The 27,031-nt window shown below is 41.2% G+C and overlaps 1 protein-coding gene across 2 annotated transcripts in view; it reads right to left on the bottom strand.

The window, feature by feature from the left end:
- Window positions 1-27,031, bottom strand: part of LOC131467035 (teneurin-3) — a 566,025-nt gene that overhangs the window by 299,847 nt on the left and 239,147 nt on the right. For both annotated transcript variants that reach the window (XM_058640717.1, XM_058640715.1), the window contains exon 7: window positions 19,237-19,299. The gene's annotated coding sequence lies outside the window, so the exon portion shown is untranslated. The remainder of the gene's footprint in view (window positions 1-19,236; window positions 19,300-27,031) is intronic.

The raw sequence follows: 27,031 nt of genomic DNA on the forward strand, positions 1-27,031 counted from the left end.
ATATTTTTTATGTAAGCTGCTGCAAAAAAATCCCCATTGTTTGGATTAATAAAGTATATTAATTCATATTGTATATATATATATATATATATATATATATATATATAAATATATATATAAACACAGCTGTACTGCTTTTAAAGGTTTAAAATTTACATGTACAAAAAAAAACAGTTACAAAGAGCTTTTTTAGGACATAAACAATGAATGAAACTACATAAAAAACTACTGAATAATAAGGGAAACAAATTAAAAAAACACCGAATAAATGAGATTAACGTCAAAACTGCACCACAAAAGTTTTGAGTGTGGTTCAAACTGCTGATCGAGCGCTTTGTCTCTGTCTCACTGAGCAGGGAAAATATTCCTCATGTTTAAAGTTGTTCTCGTCGGCCGTTAATTTCAAAGTTTTACCAGAAAAAACAGTCGGACGCAGCTCACCGCGCCGCGCCGCGTCGCGTCGCGTCTGTACTTTTTTAACTTTCACTTTGTTCACACATACAGACACGATCATTTACCCGGCGGCAACCGGCGGCGCTTTCACAAATATCTGTGGCCATTAAGACGAATCACAAACCAATTACAAAGTCCCTCAAGAAACAAGGGAGGGAGAAACATGATTGTCAAACTGAGCGAGTGGAGGGAAAAAATAAAACACAATAACACCATCATAACGCCACTATTTAACTGAGGTATCACGGCACTTCCAATTACAAAGCTGCCGCGTTTGTTGCCTTCTATTGTGGGGCGGTGAGCACAAGCGAGCGGCGGCGGGCCGCCATTAAAAACACCGACTGATTAAAAACCATTTAATTTGATAGTTAAAACAGCACTTCCCCATTTTCAGACGAGCCATTCGTCACGACGCCAGACGCCCAAACGCTCGAAAACAATTTGACTCCAATTGTCGTAAGTGTCGCATCACGCTGCGAGACATGCTAAAGCTAATTTGCCAGACAAATTAGTTGGCTCGGGCTCGAACTTCAGCGGCAAAGTTATAAAAAAAAAATCTCGTATGGTGAGGGAAAAGTGCTCCCGCCGTACATTTGGAGTAATTGTTTCACCGGAACCCCGCTGTGGGGGGGGGCATTTCAGACGCCCACCCGCCTATGTCGTTTTTTAAACACGAAGACAAAGCAAACCATTTGGCTCCGGATCCCAAAGAACCACAAAGACGGCGCCTCCATTCCTTCTCACCACTGGAGTCCGCCTTCCCTGCGATGCAAACACATGCCGACCTGGTGGCAGTCCAGTATTTTTAGGGGTTTAAACAGCTCCATTAAATTCTGCTGCAACAAAATAAGGTAAAAGTTGCATCAGAACGAGTTCAGACGAGAAAAAAAAGATCAACTTCCCTAAAAGCGGGAGCCATTTCCTGTAAAGTACGGTTACCATAAAAAACGTCCGACGCTACATAAACCGCGTGTCTGCGGCGGCCGCGATCCGGTCGTTTGGTTTTCCGTCACTGAGCCGGTGAAAAAAAAGCTTGTTGAGTTGTTTTAGTGCAGCTTTCCGAAAGCGTCCGTCCGACGTTTTCAGCGACTCGGGCAACGCGGCGCTAAAGTTACGCGGGGAGTTCCAGCTCTGTAGGTTTTTACTGCCGAATCCAGCGCTAAAGTTTGTTTTACGACTCCATTTAAACGCAACAACACGATCTCACTGGCACTTTTCCCACAGCGTAACATAAAGTTTTATTTGTTCTTTGTGACGACTTCCTGTCGAAAAACAACTGTCAGCAGTTTCAGGGATTTTACATGAAATAATTGTTTTTTAACGTAATTTTCTTCATAGTTCAAAAAAAAAAAACACATATATATATATATATATATATATATATATTCATACATATATATGTATATAGCACCCACTTCCTTTATCGATGATCACTTTTATGAAGACAATTGTACTTATTTTAACCATTTATTTTTACAAAATCTGATCAATTAATGATCATTTTCAAAGTCATAGTTTGAAAAGGCTGCAATTTAATCACATATACAGTATATATTTGTATTGCTCTGTTTTATGCCAATTTATATTTTGCAGTACATAAATGTTATAGATTCTGATAGTGTGTCTCTTGTGTTACCACACATTGTAATTAAAAAAAGAGATTGATTTATAAAATAAAATAAAATACAAATGGCCATGAAACATCAAACTATAAACTACTTTTATATACTTTGCCAGAATTGTTCAGCTGTGGTATTAAATGTATAGTTGCCGTCTATTTTGATCATTGATTTAATAATAATTAGTGTGTTTGTGATTTCAGTTTCTAAATTGTTTAAAATGTTCAGCGTTTTTTTTTGCTGTGTGTGCACAAAATTTTTTCCCCACTTTCTGACACATTATTGATTAATCCATAAAACAATTGGCTTTGGCTTTAGCTAAATAAAAACAAACATTTAATTCCATCAACTCTCTCCGCGTTGTTTTCTCAGCATTTCGAGCTCATGTCGCCCGGTGACACCTGCCACGCTGCACACAGGAAGTGACGGAGACAGCAACAGCAACACTGAGCCAACAGTGAGACGACGGCTTTGTCCACTGGAAAGTTCCAGGAGACAAATACGCCCGTTCCTGCTCTGCTGCTGCTGTATACACACAAACGCTCCCTCAAGTCTGCCCCTCGCAGGATGACTGGATTTTAAAAACGTGGGAGACACAACAAACTTTTTTTTTAATCCCTGAGAAAGCAGAGACGAGACGATCCAGACACAGCACCACACTCACTTCAAACCATTCCCGGGGATTTGAGATCTCACGGAATCTCGCGTGATTTAACGTGACTTCAGTAACTAAACAGACACGGAGGCGGTCGTCAGTTAGTAGCTGGTGGATGAGAAGTTATCCTCGAGTGTGGGGGCGGGGCTTATGTCAGGTCTGATAGTTTTGTTTCACAGATATTTACAGCAAATCAATGATACGCACGTAATTTCGGCTCACAAAGACCAAACAGAGGCGGAATAACAACAACAAACATCTGTAATAAAGTCACGTTCGGGATCAGTCGGACATTAGCTATGCCACAGTGCCGTGTCAGCACATGTTAAACCTCATAAACCTACACACACACACACACACACACAACTCCTCCTCCACAGAACATTAACACTGAAGTGTCTGCAGCCGCTCATCAACCACAAGACTCTGAAATTTCTCTGAAAGTTTGGGAGAAATTTCAGTCACTTTCCCCCAACAGTGTGTGCGTGTGTGTGTGTGTGTGTTGTAATAATAAATGATTTAAAGTTGCGTCTAAAAGCATCTGATTTTAGTGGACAGATGTGTCCCTTTTATTTTATAATTGTTTGGTCGCACTGTCACTGTGATGGACCGCTGCCATGGTAACCAATCAGATCCACTTAAGACCCGTGACTCCAGTTCACACACACACACACACACACACAAACACACACGTTGGCACGCATCATGCAAACATATACATTCTGACTCGCTGTCATTCATTTAAAGGCATCCATTTTGTGCCGCACGCGCGTGTGTGTGTGTGTGTGTGTGTGTGTGTGCGTTAAGAGCCATATCAACTGAAGCGGTCCAAAGCCTGAAGCGATGCCTTTGTATCTGCTATTGGATTAAGTGAGTGCATGCTAATAGACATCCTCAGACCCTCACACTGACAGACATGTGTGTACACACACACACACAAACCAACACACTTCTGGCAGAATGCCTCCTGATTTCAAGGCTATGTGCTTGGCTAATTGTGTGCAGTCTGTTCTCTGATTATGAAATGTTATTTTGTGCTCAAGGCCACATTTTCTTTCCATCAAAAGAATTCTGTTCCTGCGTGGAAAAAAAAAAAAACCCAAAAAAACAAAAACAGAGAAGCTACAATACAGCACATGCTTTGTCTCGGGAAGTACACGTTTAAAGAACCCCTTTCATTCATTCAGTCATTGTTACTATAGCATTAACTCTGTACTAAACATATGATAATAAATAATAATAACATATGATGGCACAAATAGGATTTGCTCTTTTGTTTCCCTGCAGCTAGAAAACAGAATGTTCAGATTTCATGTTGCAAGAGTTAAATCGCAGTTTTTGTGGCATGGAGTTCACACGTCGTGTGCGTTAGTTATCATGTCTGGGAAACACACACACACACACACACACACACACACACTCCAGCTGTGTGTTTCCTCTTTATCTGTAGGTGTGAAAATTGCTTAGACTTTGTCACTAATTATCATTTTTAAATGGAAATGTGACCAAATCTAAGCCACGCAGGAGTGGGAAAAAATGAAAAAACCTATAATCTCCATATTTCAACTTTTCAAATGTTTTTTTCATGAATTGATGTCGACTTCATCGTACAACAGTGTCACACATAAGTTGTGAAAGTGTCATTTCCTCCTCCTCCCGCCTGCCGTCTGCCCCCCTCACCGGGGGTTGTAGGTGGACCCGCGTCACCAGGGCGGGGAGCGGCCCACGCAAATCGGGCGCTAGGGATAGGCGGCGATGTCGGCAACCTGGTAACCATGTCATTTTTAGGTTTTAATTGACAGATTAACGCACAATAAGCAGAAATGTCATGCATTTTGAACGTCTGACAGACCTTTACGTCCATTCGCGCCTCGTCAACGAAAACTCACACACGTCTCGTCATGTTTTAGTCATCGAAGATCCATGTTGACGCACAGTCCATGTTTTTAACAGGAAGGGGAGGCACCAGACGCATAATAACCCTGCTATCCACCAAAATGGGTTATCTTATCGTTATCGTGTAGTTAGTGCTTCTGGTTGTATAATAATAATAATATTATGGGGCTTTTTTTGGCCAAGGAGCTACTACAGACCACGGTAACCGATGTCCGTCACAACTCCTGCCGCAAACATGGATAAGAGGTTTAAGATATACGCTTCCTCATACAAGGATATGTATCTGTACAAAGAAGAAAGGACGTGACACGTAATCTAAACAAGTGAATCATCTCGCTGCCATGTTTCTATACTTTAAAACTGTGTCACATGAGAACTGGACACAAAAGATTCAACTCTTAGATAGTTTTCGTTCTCGTCTTACGACTAAAACACTATTTAGTTTTAGTCATATTTTAGTCATCTGAGAGGTTTTAGTTTGAGTTTTCATCGACTAAAATCTACATTAAACCAGGACTTATTATCTTCAGCGCGTCCATTTTTATTACATATTAGCAGCGTTGGTGGATTGTTTCAGTTTAGCTGAGACGATGTCTTTAGTACAGGGGTGTCAAACGTACGCCCCGCGGGCCAGAAGCGGCCCGCCAAAGGGTCCAATCCGGCCTGCGGGATGAATTTGTTAAGATTCCACATTGCGATTAGATTCTAATAATCGTAACCTGTGACTAAAGATCCAGTGTGATGTGTAGATGGTAAATTCAGGCATAATAATAGTTGCTATTGCACTTACTTTTCTCAAGAAATTCCATGTTTTTGTTAAAAAGATACTTCCTTAAATGTAAGACAAAGGAAAGTTCTTATTTTACTGGTCCGGCCACTGGAGATCAAATTATGCTGCATAAAGAATGAGTTTGACAGCTCTGGTTAAGTGTGTCTTTACAGAACCTGTGCATGGATTCCTGGACGACTCGTCTCCAAATGTGGCTTCAGGTTTGATTGTGTTTTTTTCCTTTCCTTTGAGTTTGAAGATCGTACGTGAGATTCCACCATATGTCGCCAATTTCCATCTGCTTACCTCGCGGGTAGATCAACGTAGCCTCCGTAAACTCTTCGTAAAGAGTAAATTAAAAATTGTCTTCCTCCCCCTCACTTATATCAATGGCGTCCGTTACCAGAACAAAGAACAAACATGACGCCACAGACGCAGACACAAATAAAATAAGGAGGCAGAAGGATAAAGCGATCAGCAAGAACTGGCTGGAGCAGAGCAAATCGGGCCTTTTGATTGAGTGGCAATTATCTAAAGTGTTGAGCGACAGAACACAAACCGGGCTCAAGTTCTCTCCACCTCCTGTGAGTCTTCACTCTCATCTGATCCATCATTCTTCGTCATCCTTCATCATCATCAAGTCACCAACTACCGACGCCCAGACTCTGGGGGACTTTCCCAGTTGCTGCGCAGAAGGAACTGATATACAGTACAAGACTCTATGAAGTCTTTCCAGTCTGTTGCAGAGCATGGATACACAAGCCAAGACCACTTTGTACTAGAGTCCAGAAATGATTGTCATACTCAGGTCAAGTTGGGTCACGTCCATTGGAGCCGGTCCATGGTGGATGTTATCCTTGTCCTCAATATGAACCCACGATGGCTGGGTTATGTACATCGTTGTCAGTGGTTACAGTTGAACAAGAGTGAGTTAAGAAGAACTGATGGTCTTTGATGGTGAGTCTGGAATATTATTATACTCAAAAGTGTTGGTGATGACTCCTGGAGACAGAGTCAAGTTTGGTCAATACTCCTCTGAGCTTGGTCAGGTTTGGACAGAAAACATGAAGCACACACACACACATTGAAAACACAGCCACACCGGAGTCATGTTTCAGTGGCCAAACCTCCCACCAGGTCAGTTTCTGCTCAGCTCCACAAAGTATCAGTCGAGCGCTGACAAATGTGTCAGAAAAGTGCGACTTAAGGCAGACGGAAGAGCATAAATCGTCCTAAAACTGGCGACTAAAGCACAAAACTGTAACATTATCAATGAGAGCATTCCATTTGTCTTCGTGGCGTCACACAGATGATACAGAGGAGGAGAAAAATGAGTAGAGCGCAGACACAGAACGTTCTCTTTTCCTCTCCTCTCTCGCTCAGTAAATGTCACTTCTCACACACACACACACACAGACACACAGTGTGTGCGCTGTAGGGAGACGAGGATTGATTGCACTTCAGTGCTCTGCCGGTATTACTAAATTGCCACCTTTACCCTCTTTCCCATTTGTTTGTGCCTCTTTGCGTCTCCTCCTCGCTCACTTGTGTCATCCCAAGTCAAGCACAGGTGAAGGACAGAAAAGGACACGGTCGTCCATTGTAAACAGTAAAAAAAAACACAAGAATCTAGAGTAAAAAACATCATATTTCTAATTATCTATAGGTTTGACATCAGAGTGCATAGATATAATGTAATATAATTTAAACCTCACAGCAGAATCTAATCTAGGTGGACCCGGGGTCATAAGAGCGATTGGAAAAGGCCAAAAGACACCAGCGGAGGTGTGTTTTTATCAACCTGAGGCAAACCTTTAGAGGCTTTTTTTTATTATGAGGGGATTCTGGGGTTTTCGGAGCCCTTCTCGGAGAAATCAAAGTGGATTTACCCCTGTGAACAATAATGTTCTCAGCAAATGCCAATCGAGCAATTAGATTTTGTGCAGAGCGGAATATTTGGCTGTTGGATGTTGACATTAGAGTGAAGGAAGTTCATCGCAAAACAAGAAGTCTTCGAATTTTGGAGGTTTTTTTTCTGTTAAGCACAGATAAAAAGACACACTAGAATAATCTATATGATGTGCTAGTTTAAATAAAACACTAAATAAGTAATTAAGACTTTATAAGCTTTACATGACCAGCTCCACGTTCACTCACTGTAGTACGAAAACCCTTAAATCTGGCCACTTTTGTAATGATCATCATCCCAGACCTCTCTCATAACGCCATCATCCTTCAACTGCCAAGTCCACCCCATCACCAGTCAACCAGGGTGTACCCCAAGGTTCTGTCCTTGGACCCCTTTTATTCAACAGCGAATAAAAGGGTCTCAACTACAGTCTCAACTATCAACGCTATGCTAATGGCACTACACGTCACATCCATCTCGTCAACGTCCTTCAAGAAATAACTGTGGATTTTAATTAAATACTCAAACCCATCAAAGGTGAAAGCAAAATCTTGCTCAAACCTGCTGCTCCAAAAGGTTGGAGAGCGTCATGTCTTCATTGATTTATTTTTCTTTTGCTTTCATCTCATCCTCTCATCCTCTTCATCCATCTGCAACCTTGGTGTCATTCTGGACTCAAACTTCTCCTTCAAGTCTTCAAATTAAAGTCACAACAAAATTGTTCAGCATTTCAAATCGATCGATCGTCCCTCTCCGACACTCTCCACGGGCAGAGTCATTTTTCAGAAAGCTGCTGAAAAGCCAGCTGTTCACAAAGCCTTTGGGTCTTTAGTCCCAAGTATTTCTACCACGGCGTTCTGCACTTTGTTTGTTTGGTCTCGGCCTTGGACACTTTGAAAAGGCAAAAACCAGTCAAACACTTTTCTTTATTAGACTCTTTCAAGGACCGCGCAGTAATGCGACTGTGAGCCGACGTGTTTTAACAAAAGGACATTTGCACAGCGAACATGAAAGGCGACCGTCACCGACCAAAGTTCTCTGCCTCACACCGGAACACATTGTTCTTGCCGTGCGTCCTTTTCATGACACATTAGTCCAGTGATGTTCCAGCTTGTCCATCCTCTCACAGAAGGTCACGCATTGAGCTATGGTGAGAGCGGTGAGAGTCAGAAATGTTTAGTGATTAAAGTACGCAACGCTTTCATCTTCTCTATCCATGTGAAAATGGCTAAAAATCCACCGAAGCGCCAGCGACGCTGAGCTGACGTCCCGGAAAAAGGTGGAGAGGAGAAATCTGAGAAATCTGACGTACGGCTCCTTTAACGTTCATTAAAAATAGCTTTTCTGTTCCTTCAAGGGAAATAATAAAACACTGCTACTGATTCTGTTAAATTTAAAAATAAAATAAAATAAAAAAGCTGCTCCTCAGCCGGCACATCTCATTATCTTCATGATAGCGAAACCCTCTTTGGCATTTAGTCGAGCTATTTAAATCTATTACATTTCTGAGGATACAGATCTGCCCCCAGTCGCGCAGAGTCAGCAAAAGCCTTTTATTACATCAGCGGTGAAAGGTACGGAATACGACGGCGACGAAGGCACGAGGATGGAGATACCGAAAAGAAATAGAATATTAGAGAAGACGAGGAGCCGCGGAGGAACAGAAAGAGAGGTATGGATTATAGATTTCTATAAGACGAAATAATGAAATCTCCCTGAAGCCCAGCTGTGCTCGGGCCTACGAGTCGCTGAGTTGACACATACACAAAGTAAAATCCATCTATCATCGTCATCTAAGCAGTCAGTGGATTCCGGTCGTTGACAAACTCTCTTCTCTCCATCTCTGCGGATTTGTTTAAACTTTGTCTCATTTGTCAGACGCTTTGGAGTCAGGACATCTGTCTTTATTTCCATGTGTGTGTGTGTGTGTGTGTGTGTCTGTATTTGTGCCGACCTCACGGAGACCGGGACCTGGTCCTGATGAGGCAGAACCTCATTGCTGAGGAACTGGTTATATATGAGGATTAACTGGTTATTGTTTAGATTTGGGATGAGGCTTTGTATTGACCCCCCCCCCCCCGTGGTTCTCAAACTGTGGTACGTGAGCTTCCTCTGGTGACACTTGGAGGAAAATCAGAAATACTCTTCTACTGTATTGACCAGGGTATGTCATCGCAGTGGGAAGTTAAAAAACAGAAAAGAAATAACATGAATGTTGTGTTTTTAGAAGCAATTCATTAGAGAAACACGACCAGGCTTTTATTTTGAAAAGAGTAACCTGACAGGAAATGTATCAGTCAGGTTAAAAGAAATATGCTGTGCATGCTGCACATAAAGACGGGTTAAATGAACGACTTTAATGCTGAAGAGGCCGACCTGTTATTGTCCGGTTTATTCTCAGATTAAACGCGATAATGACGATGAAAAGCAAACAAACAGAAACAGAATCCATGTCCTGGTTGAACACGGCGTTGCCCTCGCTCATCATTTACACGTCGACAGCAGCCATTTCACTGCAAACACTCGCTGTTAAACCTCAAACATTCCCTCCGTTCCACATGATATTATTCCACCACAGAATATTTGCTCTTCCTCTGGTTATTGGCTGTCTCACACTGTGGCCTTTAGGTAGATCATCACAGTGTGTGTCGACATATCTCTCGACAAACACTCCCTTAATAACTCTCTCTCTCGCTGTCTCTCTCTCGCTCTCTGTCCCCCCGTCGGTCTCTGTCTTGCCGTCCTCCGTCTTTCAGCCCGGCCTCGGTGGACTTGTTGCCGCCCACTGATCAAACAAAGCACAGAAAGTAGCTGAGCTCTAAAGGGACACGGCTTGGTATTAAAACCAGCTCTTTTTTTTTTCTCTCCTTTTAAAAGAAGCACTGATATGTGAGTGTGGGAGTGGGCGCAGAGATAAATGCTTGCACATGCGTTCGATTCATGACTTAAAGCCATGGTTTGAAACTTCACATGAGCCCAAACTGCAGCGACGTTGACTGACGACGATGATGATGATGATGATGGTTCTGTAAAGACTTTTAAACGCACGCACTGTTCACTGCTCTTTACAGAACAATGAGGGACTCGTCCACTCAGGCCTCTCTTTGCCGAACTACGGTGGCCTGCGCACAACAGTTATCCTCACAATCGATTCATCTGCCAACTATTTTCTCGATTCATTGACGACATGTTTGGTCCAGAAAACGTTGACCACCGTTGGAAATGACGATGTTCTCAAACGTCGTGTTTTCTCCACAAACCAAAAAATGACAGAAAGACAGAAATAGACATTTAGTTTAGCCTTTAAAACTACATGTTGATTGACAGCCCGACATTATTCAGCTCTTTTGCCTTTTGACAAGAATGAGTCATTTATATTTTATTATATTTATTTGCATAGGCCACTTGGAAGTTGGAACGCTCTTGAGGAGGTCCTGCATTATCACTTTGCACGCGAGCCGGTCTCTGTGCCGTTTAAAGTTTTAATTTTATTAATCCCCTTAGGGAAAGTATTCCTCTGCATTTTTGACCCATCCTAGAATTAGGAGCAGTGGGCTGCCACACTGAGTAGCGCCCGGGGAGCATTGGGAGTTGGGTACCTTGCTCAGGGGTACCCCAGCCCTTTTTGGCCGAGTGGGGATTTGAACCGGCGACCTTCCGGTTACAAGTCAAGTTCCCTTTCCACTTGGCCACGGGCTGCCCGTGTACGTGTAAAATAACAGAAATGAAGCCCAAACCCGCTGGGACCCGATCTTCAGCTCTAGTTTAGATGACTTGTTTCTTTCTGGGGCGTGGCCCGTAACTATAGAAACCCATGTGCAAGATGAGACTAGACTATGTCAATATGGACACTAGTGATGTGTCATGTGCAAAAGATGCGGCTCTGAGAGCCGATGCTTTGTAGTGAATCAGAAGAGCCGGCTCTCATCGGGCCTCCCTCTCTGTCTGTCTCTCTGTCTGTCTGTCTGTCTGTCTCTCTGTCTGTCTGTCTGTCTGTCTAATAGACTGTTTTGCAACAAAATAAATGCACAAAATTAGGCAATTATATGGCTGTTATGATAGTGTTTGTTTGAGTTCTGTTCTGTGGATTTATTTGCAGTTAATTTGTTCAAATGTTTGATTAAAATATACAACAAACAAATGGTTTTGTAACGGAATAAATGCACACAATTATGGCAATTATAAGGCTTCTCATAAAAACACTGAACATGAAAAGGCTTTCAACACACAAACCATTCATTTTTGCAAAGTTCTGGTAAAATAAAGGCCTAAATTAAGAGCCGTTCAGGAGTCAAAGAGCCGAACTTCCCATCACTAATGGAAACACAGATCAGATATGATGTGAACAATGTTCAGGAAGATCTGATTCTGCTGACAAATCTTCCCCTGGTGAAGTTCATTCATATGAAAGCCATTTTTACCACTTCATTGTTTAAGTGTCACTCATTGAAGAATCTTGTTTTAATGGGACGACCTTTTTCTTTTCTCCGTGTGAATGAAACACATGTTTTTTTTTGTTCAGGAGCTATGAAGGAAACATCTCATCTCGGGGTTAAAGGTGAAACAGTGAAAATCTGCACTTTCATCCGACAGCGTGGACCGTCAGTGACGTCCTCGTCACGCTGCTTATATGTACTCTGCATATTTGACAATCAGTCCTTTAAACAAGCGTTTTATTTTCCTTTCAAATCATATTGTTTCTCAAACACAAACAACAGCAGGACCGAAATCAAAGGGAAAACACGCACTTAATGTCATCTGATGCATTTCACCATTTACGCACCAAATCTGCGTTTCACTCCCAATGTCTGCACAAACACGTCAAAGAAATCAAATACAAAAAAGACATTTGAGGAAGAAAAGGAAAGGAGAGAGGGTTCAAGAGGAGGTGAAACGTTTATGAGAGGCAAAGAAATGAACAAAAAAAAATGCAGAGCATGTGGAGAGGACTGAAGAGGCTGCAGAAATCAAAAAGAAAAAAGGAAATAATAAAACAAAGTAGTGAAATGCCAAGGAGAAACGAGAGATGAAAATAAGGATGAATAAAAGATTGAGGTTAAGAAGAACGCTGCGAGGAGAACATGGAGGTCTAGTCAAGAAATCAGGGAGGAGTAAAAGCTTTCTCTGGAGGGGGAGACGACGTGGAATGAAGATGTGAAAGATGAAAAGAAGAGGGAAGGAGAACATTAAGAAGAAGAAGAAGAAGAAGAAGAAGACAATATGAGATGATGAGAGCACGGGGAAATGAAAAGTAAGCAAAGCACAGTGACAGAGAAACGGTGATGAGTGACGACAAAGTGGAGATGTGGAAGAGGGGAAGCACTGGAGCTCGGCTAATGCTCTGGCAGCAGAGAGAGGGAGAGAGGGAGGGAGAGAGAGGGAGGGAGAGGGAGAGAGAGAGCAGAAGGCTTGTAAATGTTGGATGAGAGGAGTATACATGGCACTGTGACTCACTGGAGCTGCCCCAGCACTTGTGAGGGCAAGTGCTTTACACTCACACACACACACACACACTGTCTCACACACACACACACTCACACACTGTCACACACACACACACACACACACACACACACACACACACACACACACACACACACACACACACCAGTATACCATGCTTGTGGAGACAGCGTTCCCCTTGTGCTCTAATCTGAAAACCTCCATGTTAATCTGCCTCCAAAATGGACTTCATTCGTTTCGGTTAACACACAACTGCAAAGTGAATGAAAAGAAAAGAAAAGAAAAGAAAAGAAAAGAAAAGAAGAAGCTGCCATTTCAGGTTATTTTGTTTTTATAAATATTATAGAGTTTGTTCAGTTTAATCAGCTGTGTGCAGAGACTGTGTGAGACGACGACTCTGTCGAGATACATGAGCGACAATATGATTCAGGAAAGATAAAAAAGGAAAGGAAAGAAATCCTTCATTGTCCTTGCACAGGAACAATAGACGCTTCAGCTACAACGGAATCTAAGGTGAAAGATAAATAAATAAATAAATAAATACAAATGAAATACAATATAACTAACACAAACATAGAGAATACAACATAAAAATAAGATTAAACATCAGTTTAATCTTGTTGACCACACAGGAAGTGTTTTTGACTGACAGTGAAATGTAACGGTCACACAGTGAATCAACCTTCTGTTGAGTGAACGCATGAATAATCTCACCTCCCCAATTTAAAAAAAAAAAACAAAGAAACCATTATTTATTAACTAAATATCCACCATTAAATATCAGATTTTCATGCCATTCACTAAATAGTAAATTATTTCCCTTTAATATTCTTCTTCTTATTATTATTTGCTTAAATCTGTTATATTTCTAACTTTTGTTGGTGTTATCTCTGTAGAGCGTGGGACTGCGAGTGTAAATGTGTGATGTGACGAGCCTTCCATGTTTTTCTCCCCCACTGCCTCTTGTGAACACAGTGCACCAGACAAGTATAGTGCTTTCTTTTTTTTCTTGCCCTGGTTGGGCAGGTAAAACATTTATGAGTGTTTTAACCTCTGGCTGACCCCAGTGCTGCATTACACGGGGCTTCTTAGAAAGTTCCCAGGGAGGTGGAGCGACGCTGGCTAAGATACTGTAGAGACAGAGCACGGTTGTTGGTTTATTTTTGTTTTTTCTACAACGTCTGACATTTGAATGACACTCTATATAGAGCTGTAAGAGAGATGTTTGATTAAAAGGTGCTTTATAGGCAGGGAATATATAAGTGATAAGTGTGCATGCATAAAGGAAGCAGCCAATGCTCACATGTATGTGGTCAAACATGCGTGAGGGGCCGTCTCTCGCGTGCATCCCTTCCTTTCTATCAGGGTGTACATGCATAATGTTGCAAAGCTTCATTTCCAAACAGCCGCGCGACGCTGTCAGCGCACGATTCCATAAGTGCCTCTTGATTTTTGCTGCTATTTTTTCCCCCCGGCTTTGTTTTCTTGTTTCTCTCCATTTCTCGGTCGGTTGTTAGCGTCGCTTGTGTCTCTCACGTCTGCCAACGTTAACGCTCAATTGACAGGTCATAATTTTACACCCCGGCAGTTATTTATCTGCTGCTTCCATGACTGGGTAATAACTAAGGAGGAGAGAGAATCCTTAACAGTTTAATAACACCCGCTGTCACCGTGTTTAAGGAAAATAAACCTCACCATGTCTTCTTCTTCTTCACATGACTATCCTTTTTTTTTTTACTTTTCATGCTCAGCAGTATGTAGAATAGAATAGAATAGAATAGAAAATACTTTATTAATCCCTTGCGGGAAATTCTTTCGTCACAGCGCTCCAGTGTACAAAGGTAACGAATGTTGTAACATCAATTTTTTTTGGAAATTACAAAATTACAAACTATAAGAATGTATGTATATATATATATATGTATATGTCTTAATATATATAGATAGATAGATATATACACACATATATAGTGTTCCCACTGAATTGTGTTTAAATGAATGGACAATTGTTGTCCGAGAGATCGAGATGCTCAGATTGAAAAAGATCTTCTTTAAAAATCCCCAAACTACCTCCATATGTGGTTTGAATCAGATCATGTTTTTTTTTTGTTTTTTTATTGCTGTTCAAACTGCCAAGAAAATCAAACTACATACAAACTGGATAAGATTAAAATATCCGATGAGGGCGGCCGTTTAAACAAAGCACTAGTTTTTAAAATGTGTCTTTAATTTTGCAAATAAAAATGCATTTGCATGTTACAGGTGGTAGTTAGTGGTAGTTGCTATCTTACCTCACTGATAGTAGTCAGGCTAACTTAAGCTGGCGTTTGCTTTTTAACAAATAAAGGGGTCAGTTTAGCTCATGCTAGCTGACCTCTTTTGGCTAAATTTAGCTGCAGTGTATTCTTTAACTTCAACTTCTGTATTTCATGAACAAAAGGCATTGTTTCATGTCCATGCTGATGCCATTTTACCTAATTTAGGCTGTACTCTCTTTTATTTAACTTTTTAATAACAAAGCCGGGTCAGCTCACGTCCATCCTCATGCTAGCATACCTCACAGGTGACAGATTAGCGGACTTAAGCTGGGCTGCTGTGTTTTATATTCATGTCGGGGGTCGGTTCACACACACCTCACTGAAAGTAGTCTGGCTAACTTAAGCTGTAGTCTTTTTTTTTTTAACTTTTGAATACCAAAGCAGGGTCAGCTCACGTCCATCCTCATGCTAGCATACCTCACAGGTGACAGATTAGCGGACTTAAACTGGGCTGCTGTGTTTTATATTCATGTTGGGTGTCAGTTCACACACCTCACTGAAAGTAGTCTGGCTAACTTAAGCTGTAGTCTCTTTTATTTAACTTTTTAATAACAAAGCCGGGTCAGCTCACGTCCATCCTCATGCTAGCATACTTTACAGGTGACAGATTAGCGGATTTAAGGTGGGCTGCTGTGTTTTATATTCATGTTGGGTGTCGGTTCACACACACCTCACTGAAAGTAGTCTGGCTAACTTAAGCTGTAGTCTCTTTTATTTAACTTTTTAATAACAAAGCCGGGTCAGCTCACGTCCATCCTCATGCTAGCATACCTCAGAGGTGACAGATTAGCCGGCCTTAAACTGGGCTGCTGTGTTTTATATTCATGTTGGGGGTCAGTTCACACACACCTCACTGAAAGTAGTCTGGCTAACTTAAGCTGTAGTCTCTTTTTTTTAAACTTTTGAATACCAAAGCAGGGTCAGCTCACGTCCATCCTCATGCTAGCATACCTCACAGGTGACAGATTAGCGGACTTAAACTGGGCTGCTGTGTTTTATATTCATGTTGGGGGTCGGTTCACACACACCTCACTGGAAGTAGTCTGGCTAACTTAAGCTGTAGTCTCTTTTTTTTTTAACTTTTGAATACCAAAGCAGGGTCAGCTCACGTCCATCCTCATGCTAGCATACCTCAGAGGTGACAGATTAGCCGGCCTTAAACTGGGCTGCTGTGTTTTATATTCATGTTGGGGGTCAGTTCACACACACCTCACTGAAAGTAGTCTGGCTAACTTAAGCTGTAGTCTCTTTTTTTTAAACTTTTGAATACCAAAGCAGGGTCAGCTCACGTCCATCCTCATGCTAGCATACCTCACAGGTGACAGATTAGCGGACTTAAACTGGGCTGCTGTGTTTTATATTCATGTTGGGGGTCGGTTCACACACACCTCACTGGAAGTAGTCTGGCTAACTTAAGCTGTAGTCTCTTTTTTTTTTAACTTTTGAATACCAAAGCAGGGTCAGCTCATGTCCATCCTCAAGCGAGTTTACCTCACAGGAAATAGGTCGGCTAACTTTAGCTGGAAGCTCTTCCTTAGCTGTGTCTCTTTAATGGACCAAGCATCCATTTATTGTGGCCGAGCTGCCAAACCATTGATAATTATGACCGTGTTGGAAAAGGAAGGTGCTCCCTCCTGTGATTTAGAGATGTAGCGCATGTATAAATCCTCAATAAAAAGGCTGGAAATAAAACCCCTGCTAATTTATTTGTCAACCCTCCCGTAAAGTGTACGGTTCCTCACAAATAAATGCTCGTGCTGTTCATTCCGTCAATTTAAAGTTGTGCTTACATCAGACGTTGTGGTTTAAACTGATTGGTACAGATTGAGAGCATTAAGGCAATTATCTCATGCCCCTAACAACAAAGTGATTGTGGATAAGTGGCTGTATCAATATTCTCCGTCCATTATCAATATCAAATCCTGTTTTCCTCTTTACTTTAAAATACACTTAGGCACATTTCAGTGTCTCCTGTCATCATCTCAAACCGGCCCTGTACTGGCAGAGCAGCGGAAAGTACATGCCAATGTTTTGACATAAACTTGTCATCAGGTTTCCGATGTGTAGAGAGGATATGGCAACATCTAGCCGCAAATAAACAACTTTACGGTGTTCTTTTCGGCCGCTGTGATGCAGCTTCCATTGGAAAATGCTGAATCAATTTACAGGCTGCTGGCATTTATTTTTTTACTTGTTTCATTGAAGCAATAAAATGTTGAAAAATATAAGTTTACGTCTACAATCAACTCTTCATTCACGCGTGGCTCCCCTTACGAGCTGGTGTTGTTCCATGATAAGCAACTCTGCATGAAAGGCATTCCCGTTGAGTGAACATGCATTTGTGGCTCTTTCCCACGAGCTTGAGGCTTGTTATGACTCAAAACAACACAGGCTCACAGGAGGACAAGTATCCGTGTCCTTACCAGTGACTAAGTGCTGAATCTTTACAACAGGGACCAAACAATACAGTACTACGCCTACCGCAAGAGACCGGAAGGTTATCCGCTTTCTCCTCCCTTCTTTTACAACTTCATAATAAAATAACATAATAAATTGAATATCATTTGAGCAGCATTAATGCATATAAGGTGTTTCCTAAGGGTTGCTACTTTTTAGTGGTATTTTTAAATTTCAACTTCTGTTCCTGACACTACCACTCAGAACCTTGAGGACAAAAAATGTCCCATTTGAAAGAGTTCATAAAAGGTTTAAAGATTTAAAATGTCACCAAATTAATTGATAATATTTTTGTTGAATACTGCTTAAATAAAACTCAACCCACTTGTGCTGAGTGTTTTTTTGTTTTTTTAAAGGTACACCCTCAAGTCCAGCTCATAAATAAACTTCTTACTAACTATTTTACACATACACTCCCTATAATATTAGAGAAGACAAACACATTTTTAGCTGATTAACTCTTCCACAGACAGAAATGAAGAGTTTTCAACAACAGTCTTGTCCATTTGCCATCAAATGAGCTGATGTGATACTCAGTATAAGTCTATTATGTCGGTCAAAATCAATGAATCGGAAATTGATAAAGCAAAAGGAGGTAAATCAGAACATAATATCTCTGACCACGAAACATACTATCCCCAAAACAGCCGACATGCTGTAAAGAGATTTCCGTGCCACCACCATTATGTGTGAGGAATGGAGCATTATCTTTTCATAAATGCATCAGTACAAATGTGTCATTAACAGCAAAGTTGGTGTAAAAGCGGTTAAAGACTGTCGGACTGATATCAGTATCGGTGGAAGTTCATCACTTTCAATATCAGAGTAGTATTAAGACATCGCTGAGTGACACAGTTGATCATGTGAAGGATGTAGCCCGTGTGTTTACATCACAATGACGGGAAATCGGATCCTGTCATCAGTGTCTACACGTCAGCCCCTGCTTGTTAAGACATACAGTGGCTCATGTTCGGCTCCACTGAGCAACACACATCAGGAAATTGGAGACTGACTGACTGACTGAGGAGTTTCCAGCTCTGAGTGGAACTGGACTGCAGGGCTAAGGCGTCGTGGACAGACATATGTAAATGTGACTGACCTCAGGGCCCACTGCTGTGTGTGTGTGTGTGAGTGTGAGAGAGACTGCAGTGTGCAGTGACCACTGACGTGTGTCCAAACCTTGGTCACTGTCTCCCTGAACTAACACACACACACACACACACCAAGGTTTCTGACACATCCCTGAGGCCGATCAGTCCATTCTACAGGCTCTCCAGTGAGCCATAGCTTTTACATATATTAAAATGAGCCTTGGGTACAGAGCCGCCCCTAAAGACCAGCTACTCTCAGTCACAGTGTGTGCACGCTTGTGTGTGTGTGTGTGTGTGTGTGTGCACCACTGAGGATACATAGGCTGGAAAACCACAGAGTTCCGTGTTTGTGAAGACAGGAATGTAGAGAGGGCAGCAGACCATATCAGACAGACCACTGCTCCTTTTCTTCCTCTTCAAGGAAACTTTTTAACGTTTTTTTTTTTTTTACTTTCTTAAACTTTATCACCTCTGGGAGCCCAAATGAAGCAATACAGACTTTCACCGGGACCCAGACTTTCACAGAATATCATTACGTTTCCCATGTACAACGTGAACTGCTGCTGCCATGTGGACGGTTGCGTTTAAATCCTTTAGAGAACTTACCAGAAAACTGCCTTCTCACGCGATGCTTGAGTCGTGACTGCCTGAGTTATTTCATCCGAGGACCTGGGAATGGAAAAGAGGAGACACAGAATACTGAGTAAGAGCCTTAATTAAGACTCTTTAGTGTTCAAAATCTCTTTTACTTGAGGGTCCTGGCCGAGACAGGCACCAGAACATTAATGGTGCATTCCATTTATAGTCAGAACTTGGAATTTCTGAGCTCGCCCCCTGAACTCAGAACTTAACTCTCAAAGATATCATTTGGGTTGTGGGTATTTTGAGTACAAATAAATGTTTGTTACACTCAAACCACTTTCAAATATAAGACAAGACTGTCTCTCTCTGTGACTTCCCCCCCCTCTCGGTATAGCCATGTTTTGTTTTTGTGTCTGTGGAGACATTTCTGGGCTGGACACACATTGACAAATTTCTACGAACACAGACAACACTGCAAACAAGAAATGCGGACATTTAGTCGAACACAAATATCCTACGTTAAAAAAATGGAACAGTCTGCTAAATCCTGCTGCTGTTCCTTGCACCGTGCAGCTCCAAGTTTCCTAGCTGAAGTCTGGAAGGCGATGTGACAGAAGATAGGTGTGATAGACGTGTGTGTGTAGCTAAAAACTGGAGCAGAACTATGCAGGATTTATACTTATACTGGCGATAAGATAAAGGTTAGTGTTAGTGTTAGTGTTAATTTAGAGTTCATCCTGGCAGAGTCGGCAAAATAAGAAGTAGAGAAAAAACGTGGGAGGAAGCGAGGAGGAGCAAACGACTGTCTGTTTTTACAACAGTGAGAACAAAGAGGTAAACACAAGGGGGAGCTCCATTGGGAAAAAGGGCAAAAAACCAACCAGACATGCAGAGTTTTGTTCTGTTTCGGGGTCACCAGTAAAAGTCACACTGATTTGATGTAGTGGGAGGATAATTCATCAACAGTTCATCCAACAGCAACAACAGTATGAGTCTATTTTCTTTAAGCACAAAAAACAACAACTTCTTGACTTCTCCTCTATCGCCGTTAGGAAACCACCAACACTTTGTGGTTTCGCAGCATAAAAGCAAGAACCCAGAGGACGAAGAGACGCGTCGTCCACCCCGCGCCGCTCTGACCTCCGTTTGTCTCCATCCGTCATCGACACCCGCGTCTGACAGAGCGGTGGGATAAGAGAGGAGAGAACGGGTGAGTATGACATGAGAGTGTTGTGTGCTGAGGAAACAATCTGTGATTTATGAAGTGTCTCCAGCAGAAAAAGGCTGAGTTTAGTTAACATCACAGCTCTGGTCACCATTAAACATTTGTCACACTGTTTAGATTCTAATCCTGTGAGGTTTACGGTGTATTTCACATTTCCATCTGTCAAACCCTCACTTAAGTGAGCGATGCCACATTTGTTATTTTGCAGGCGATTAAATAGCATTAAATAGCTACAAATGCTGTGATACATTGAATTTTAAAGTCATTTTATCCATCAGCCAACATTAATAATTACCATTAATAATGGTGTTATATACATTGATATTACTTTGTATATTAATTGTAATAGTGTGAGATTTGACTCCTAATTACCACACTATTCCATATTATACAAAAACAGCAAATTTAGATAAATAAATGTATAAATGTGTCTAAAAATTGGTCTTTGACTCAGTAAATCTTTTTTTTAAGAATAAAAAACAGTTCATGTTGCCCACGTTTGTCTTTTTTGTGAAGATAAGCAAACAAAAAGTACTTTTATAAATGAATCTCCTGAGCTGGATATTCATGCTGGCGGCCGCCAGTTGCTGACTCACTGATCTAGATGATATTTCCATATCATTACCATCCTATGGCCGTAAGTAAAGTTTGAGCTGACTTTATGTAAAAATGTTCACATTGTTTTCCTATAGTGGCTGATATAAAAAATGGTCTTACAAGAAAAGTATGATAAATGTTACGGCCGCTGGCCTGAGTCGTCTCCAGCCTGTGGATTTGATTCTAGAGGATATGCAAAGTAGGCTGTGAGGTTTCCCGACTGTCACTGACCAAGTGTGTGGAAGGTTTTTTTTTTTTTTTTTGTGGACGGGACAATGATTTTCTACCCACTGAAAAGTATGAAAGCCCATTTCCTCATCTCATAATTTCAACTTTTTATCACATAATTTAGACTTTATTTTACAATTGCGATGTTTTGCTCATAATTATGATTTTTTTATCTCGTAATTATGATTTTTATCTCGTAATTATGAGGTTTTATCTCAAAATTATTACTTTTATCTCATAATTTCAAGTCTTTGTCTCAAAATTATGACTTGTTATTTCATAATTATGACTTTTTATCTCAATATCGACCTTTTTATCTATAATTTCGACTTGTTATCTCATAATTTTGAAATTTTAAAAAGATTAGAGTCGATGTTTTCTTCACACCAGGTTCTTAGTATGATTTGAAACACTACATGTTGGGTTTGTGGTCATTTAAGACCGTTTTCATGTTGCATTGATTTTTTATTTTTTTTTCCAGTTTGAAATAGGATCTTTCTATTTGAAGAATCCTCTTTTGGTTGTGTTGCCTGTTCTCCTCTGATTATGCCACACTCTCCACCGTCGCGCGCGCTGCCTCGTAACAGCAGGCAAATATTTAAAACGACAAAACAACTGATCCATTTGTGGAGGAGGAGATGACGCGTCGTCCTTCTAAAGTGCGTGGCTCTCGGCGTCACAGATCTGCATGTTTTAAAAATAATCCACAGAGCATAGTGCTTCTTCATAATTTACACCCCGAGGTCACACAAGCCAGCACCGCCAGCTCCGCCCCAAACTTGAACTTTTGAATTCCACATTCCTTTTTCCATAAAGTGAGGCCAAACAAAGTGCACCGCAGTTGTTCCTGAGTGTCTCCAAATGGAAACTGTGAAATATGGAGAGACAAAGAGGGACAGGAGAGAGAGAGAGAGGGAGGCAGAGGTCTACCTGTGTTATGGAGTGATGGAGGTTAAAAGGTTGTCACTGCCAAAAGCTGCTAATGGAAGAGTGAGTATCTGAACATAGCACCTCATGACTCGGTGAAAGTGGGGCAAAGCAAACAGAGATGAATTAAAGAAGAGGGCAGGGGGGAAAAAAAGAACTAAAGGGTTGAAGGTGGTTGAGAAATGTTCAAATTAAACGTCTGACAACAACAAATAAAGGAAATAAACTGCATTTTTGATTTTTTTCACTGATCAGTGACAATAAACACAAAATACAGTTTTAGTTTTTGTCTGTTTTTTTTAAAACAAGACACTTATTTCTTCTAAAGAGCCCGGTTTCGTTAAAGCAAACATTTTCTTATTAGTTCGGAAAAACACAACACATTTGTACGGTGGCCCTGAAGTGAAAAAAACAGGAAAACACAAAACAAAAGCACAACAGAAATAGAAAGTAGTAAAAAAGGTTTGTGATTTGCAGTTGTGCTTAGTTTAGTTTCCTATTTGCGGTGGTGATTTGACCTTCAGGGCCACCGTAGATGTGTTGTTTCTCGATAACCTCGATAAATCGTGTTTTTTTTAACGAGGTGAGTGCAAAGTTACGCAGCCCCAGACAATGACATGAAGGTTAAAAACAACAAACCTGATTTATGGTCAAAAAATATGAAACTGTGGCTTTAATATGATTCCCATCAATGACTTGGACGGCTGGGTAAGCAAATGAAGCGCACCCTCACTTAAAGATTCAAACTTCTGTGATCAACAACGTTTAAACGAAACAATGTGGAAAGACATGCGATGTTTTTAATCATAGTAACGTAGATTAAAACATATTATTATTTATTTATTTATTTATTTATTGTTTATTTATTTATTTTGTATTTATTTATTTTGTATTATTTATTAATAATAAATTATGAATGTATTATTATTTATTTATTATTATAGATTGAAATTTATTATCAATACTTGTCAATAACTCCACTATAATACAGTGCAGCGTAGGTCTGTGGAGACCGGGTATTTATCTTGATCTGCGGCCACAGTGCGCGTGTGCTGTGGGACGCTGCACACAAGCACAAATCAAGCCAAGAAAAATTGCAGATTGCAACATTCATCAGAATTCTCCTAGCAACCAGGCAGTCAAGCTGCCACTGTGCTCGACTGAAACCTCCGGGATGGCAGCCGCCGAGTCATTTCTTTATTTAAACCAACAGAGTAAGTGAGGACCATGATTTCTCCTTCAGGCTTATTTTGACTGTTTTCTCACACTGCGGCAACTTGGACAAATCTTCCCTGTCAGACTTTTCTTTTTTTTTTTTTTTTTAGGAGTGAGCTGCAGCGTGTGTCCTCAGAGCAGGACTTGACTGGCCGTGGGCTAAGATCAATGTCAGAGCCTTTCAAATGATGTGGAACTCTGTGTAAGCCAAAGCAAGAGTCCAGGACTGCTATTAGCCCAGGGCTGCGAGCAAGGCCACAGAGGTTAAACTGCATCGCCACTGCATCTGTTTGAATCCCTGCGAGTGCTCGTCTGTGTCCGTGTTCCTTTCACGTCGTCTCAACCTCTGTGTGTTAACATGGACGCCTTCCTCCAAATAAATCCACCAAATAAAGTCACTACAACTCAACATCGGTTACATAATGGCTCATTTACACCAGCATTACGACCCAGTATTTTTTCAGTAAACTGCTGGTTCCAACACAAGCATGCGTCACAGGAAGAAGAATCAAGCCGAACAGCATCGAAGTGTAGATCACTTAAAAAGACTTAACAATCCTCAACTTGGGAAATGTCTCAAATCTCAATATTTAACATTCTTACTTATTTAACTGCAAAGAAAAGTTTTCAGAAGTTAATTCCACTGCTCGAAAAAAATCCTGTTTTTCTGATAAAGGGTGTGGCAAAAAAAAAAAAACGAATAACCTTCGGTGGTTTCTGGTCACAAAATAAAAATAATTAAATTAAAAAACAAAGACAAAACTGAGGCAAAAATAACGACGACGATGACGATGAGCCGCAAAAGTGACGCACTGTAGCTTTAACATGGCCACTGCGACTCAGACAAACCTCGTCCTCGACCACAAACGCCACAAAATGAACTGCGTTTGTTTTTCAGGTCCATGTTAAAGGGGTTTTTATTGTGTTCATTTTGCTTTTATGAAAAGTGTTTTGACATTTTTGGCTTCATTTTATGGCCGATTTAGGAAAAACACCGACAATGTCCAGCAAACTCATTTTAAATGCTTCCATCTGGCAGATTGATTTTCCCTCTCTCGTCATTTTGCAGAAGCAGACTCGAAATGCCTCAAGGTCTTTTTTGTTTTAAACTGTATTAGTGTTTTAAAAAGAAAAAAAGTATTTAAAATGATTTATTACTGGTGTTTTAGGAGCAAACCGGTTCCCGTCTGGTATAAAAACGATCAGGAGTGTCAAATATAACAGAACTCTCACTGTCACAGTGAATGTTTACAGTGTATTATGAAGCAAAAACGTGTTATAATTCTATATATTTTTTTGCTGTGTGTGACATAATAGTTTTGTAATTAACGCAGCCTGAGCTTTATTATCATCATCTGCTGCACAGCTCAGAGAAATCAGCAAATAACTCCACTTGACTCTCTGCCCGTCCTTGCACTGGATCTACTTATTGTGCAAAATAAATGAAATATAAACTGGAACGAGAGAGAGGGAGAGAGGGAGAGAGGGAGAGAGAGAGAGAGGGAGGAAAAACAAGTGGAAACTCTACTGTCTACTGTGAATACAACACGAGGGCAGAGAAAGTGTCCCTGCCCCAACCCAGGAGAGACTGACAACAGTGTGTGTGTGTGTGTGAGACACACAGAGAGAGTGACAGGGACAGGGACATGGAAGCAGCAGCAGCATCAGCAGCAGCATCAGCAGCAGCATCAGCAGCAGCATCAGCAGCAGCATCAGCAGCAGCATCAGCAGCAGCATCAGCAGCAGCAGCATCACGATCCCCAGTGATTGTGGTTCCTTTGCTGATTACATATTCAGTCCTGACAGACGCTGAAGGCTGAATTCACTGGACAGTTACAGACAGTAAGACACACACATTGTGCACCTCTGAGACGTGGACTGCCTCCCTCCCTCCCTCTCTCTCTCTCTCTCTCTCTCCATTCACCATTTATCTAAATGATAACGTGATAAAATGATAAAACACAATGAGATCTGACGAGGTTATCGACTCGTGATGGATATTCATGGATAGATTCGCTTCAGACGATCAACGCAGTGACAAATAAGTCTGATTTTATATGAAACTAAATCTCACTTTACACTTTAAAATAAAAGTAAATGACCTACTCAGTTCATTCATCTAATAACTAGCAGGTTAATGAAGTTATTCATGTCAGTGATAACTGTTCACTTCACAGATTTAACCTTCATTAAGTGTTTCTGTGTCGATGAAGTGAAGTGACACTTCATTTAAGTAATCCTTACTTAACCACTTACTGTTGTAAAGTCTATGTATGGTACCTATAGCATAGAATGAGCATTACACACCTATTATTAAGCAATTACTAACCATTATTGAGCCTTTATTCACGTTCCCTGTGAGTGAAAACATCAGAATTGTGAGTGGAAATGCAGCATCACTCCAGGCTCTAATGAAATAAGTGAAGGTCACAGACAGACGGCTGCGTGCATCAGTCCTGCGTGAGAACCTGGTTCTGGACTGAGCCGACCTCAATGCATTCTTCAAACTTAAAGCAGATCTATGGAGTTTTATTATCCGACAGTAATTTAAAGGAATACTTCACCGATTTGCATTTAGCTTTGTGTTACTAGAACAGAGGTAGTATTTTAGATACATTGTGTCGAGAAATATCTTCATTCATTTCTTTGTTACGTGTCCACCAGTGAAACTTCGGAGCCTTGAAACTGCAACGCTAATCCCGCACTTTTTAGACGGCTATAACATCATTATGCGTGAGTTTAGACGTTCATCGCGGCAGAGTCGGTGAAAAAGACGCAGAGAAATCTGTTGTTCTGCAACCGGAGAACTTTGACACTTTGACTAGTACTTTATTTTGGCTGTAAACGGATGCTGACCGACATGGACATGGACATGGGAAGGGAGGAGTGAGGATAAAGAGGTAGACGATAGATGGATGGATGGAGGTTTACGTTAGTATCGTTAAAATATGAACTCCGACACTGTAGGGGGAGCTCCGACACCAGTTTCCACTTTAACTTCTTCACTTTACAAGGAAACAAGAGAATAACAAAGAGAATGGCGTTGGGTCAGGGAGGAGAACATGCTGATACAAAGTAAAATGAATCATGTGTGTAGTACAGGATCCGTGGTTGGACTCCGCCCCCCCGCCCCGCCTCCTCTTCCCATCCCTCCGTCACTGCAGCCATCCTAAAATCCATCTGTACCTCTAAATAAAGAGGTTAACATGACTGAGCCTGACTCGTAAATGTGATTACACAAGTGATTTTTTAGCCCATCTAACCGCTAATGTGACAGGCAGCCATTTTCTGCTAGAGTTACACACACACACACACACACACACACACACACACACACACACACACAGGCAGAACACAGACAAACTCCCCAGACACTCATAAAATTAGATGGACAGAGATGAGAGGAGGGATGGAGGGTGAGGAGGGGGGGAGGAGGTGGGCGGGTTCAGGGACATCTATGGGGAGGGAGGAATTTGATTGTTATTGCTTTCCCAGTCTGAGCGGGTGTGTGTGTGTGTGTGTGTGTGTGTGTGTGTGTGAATAACACACATGGTCACGGACATGAAGTCAAATGTTGAGGTTCATTTTACATTAGAACTTGGAGGTCGGAAACTGGGAGTGACGTTA

The sequence above is a fragment of the Solea solea genome, chromosome 10, assembly GCF_958295425.1.
Source record: "Solea solea chromosome 10, fSolSol10.1, whole genome shotgun sequence".
NCBI classification, from domain to species: domain Eukaryota; kingdom Metazoa; phylum Chordata; class Actinopteri; order Pleuronectiformes; family Soleidae; genus Solea; species Solea solea.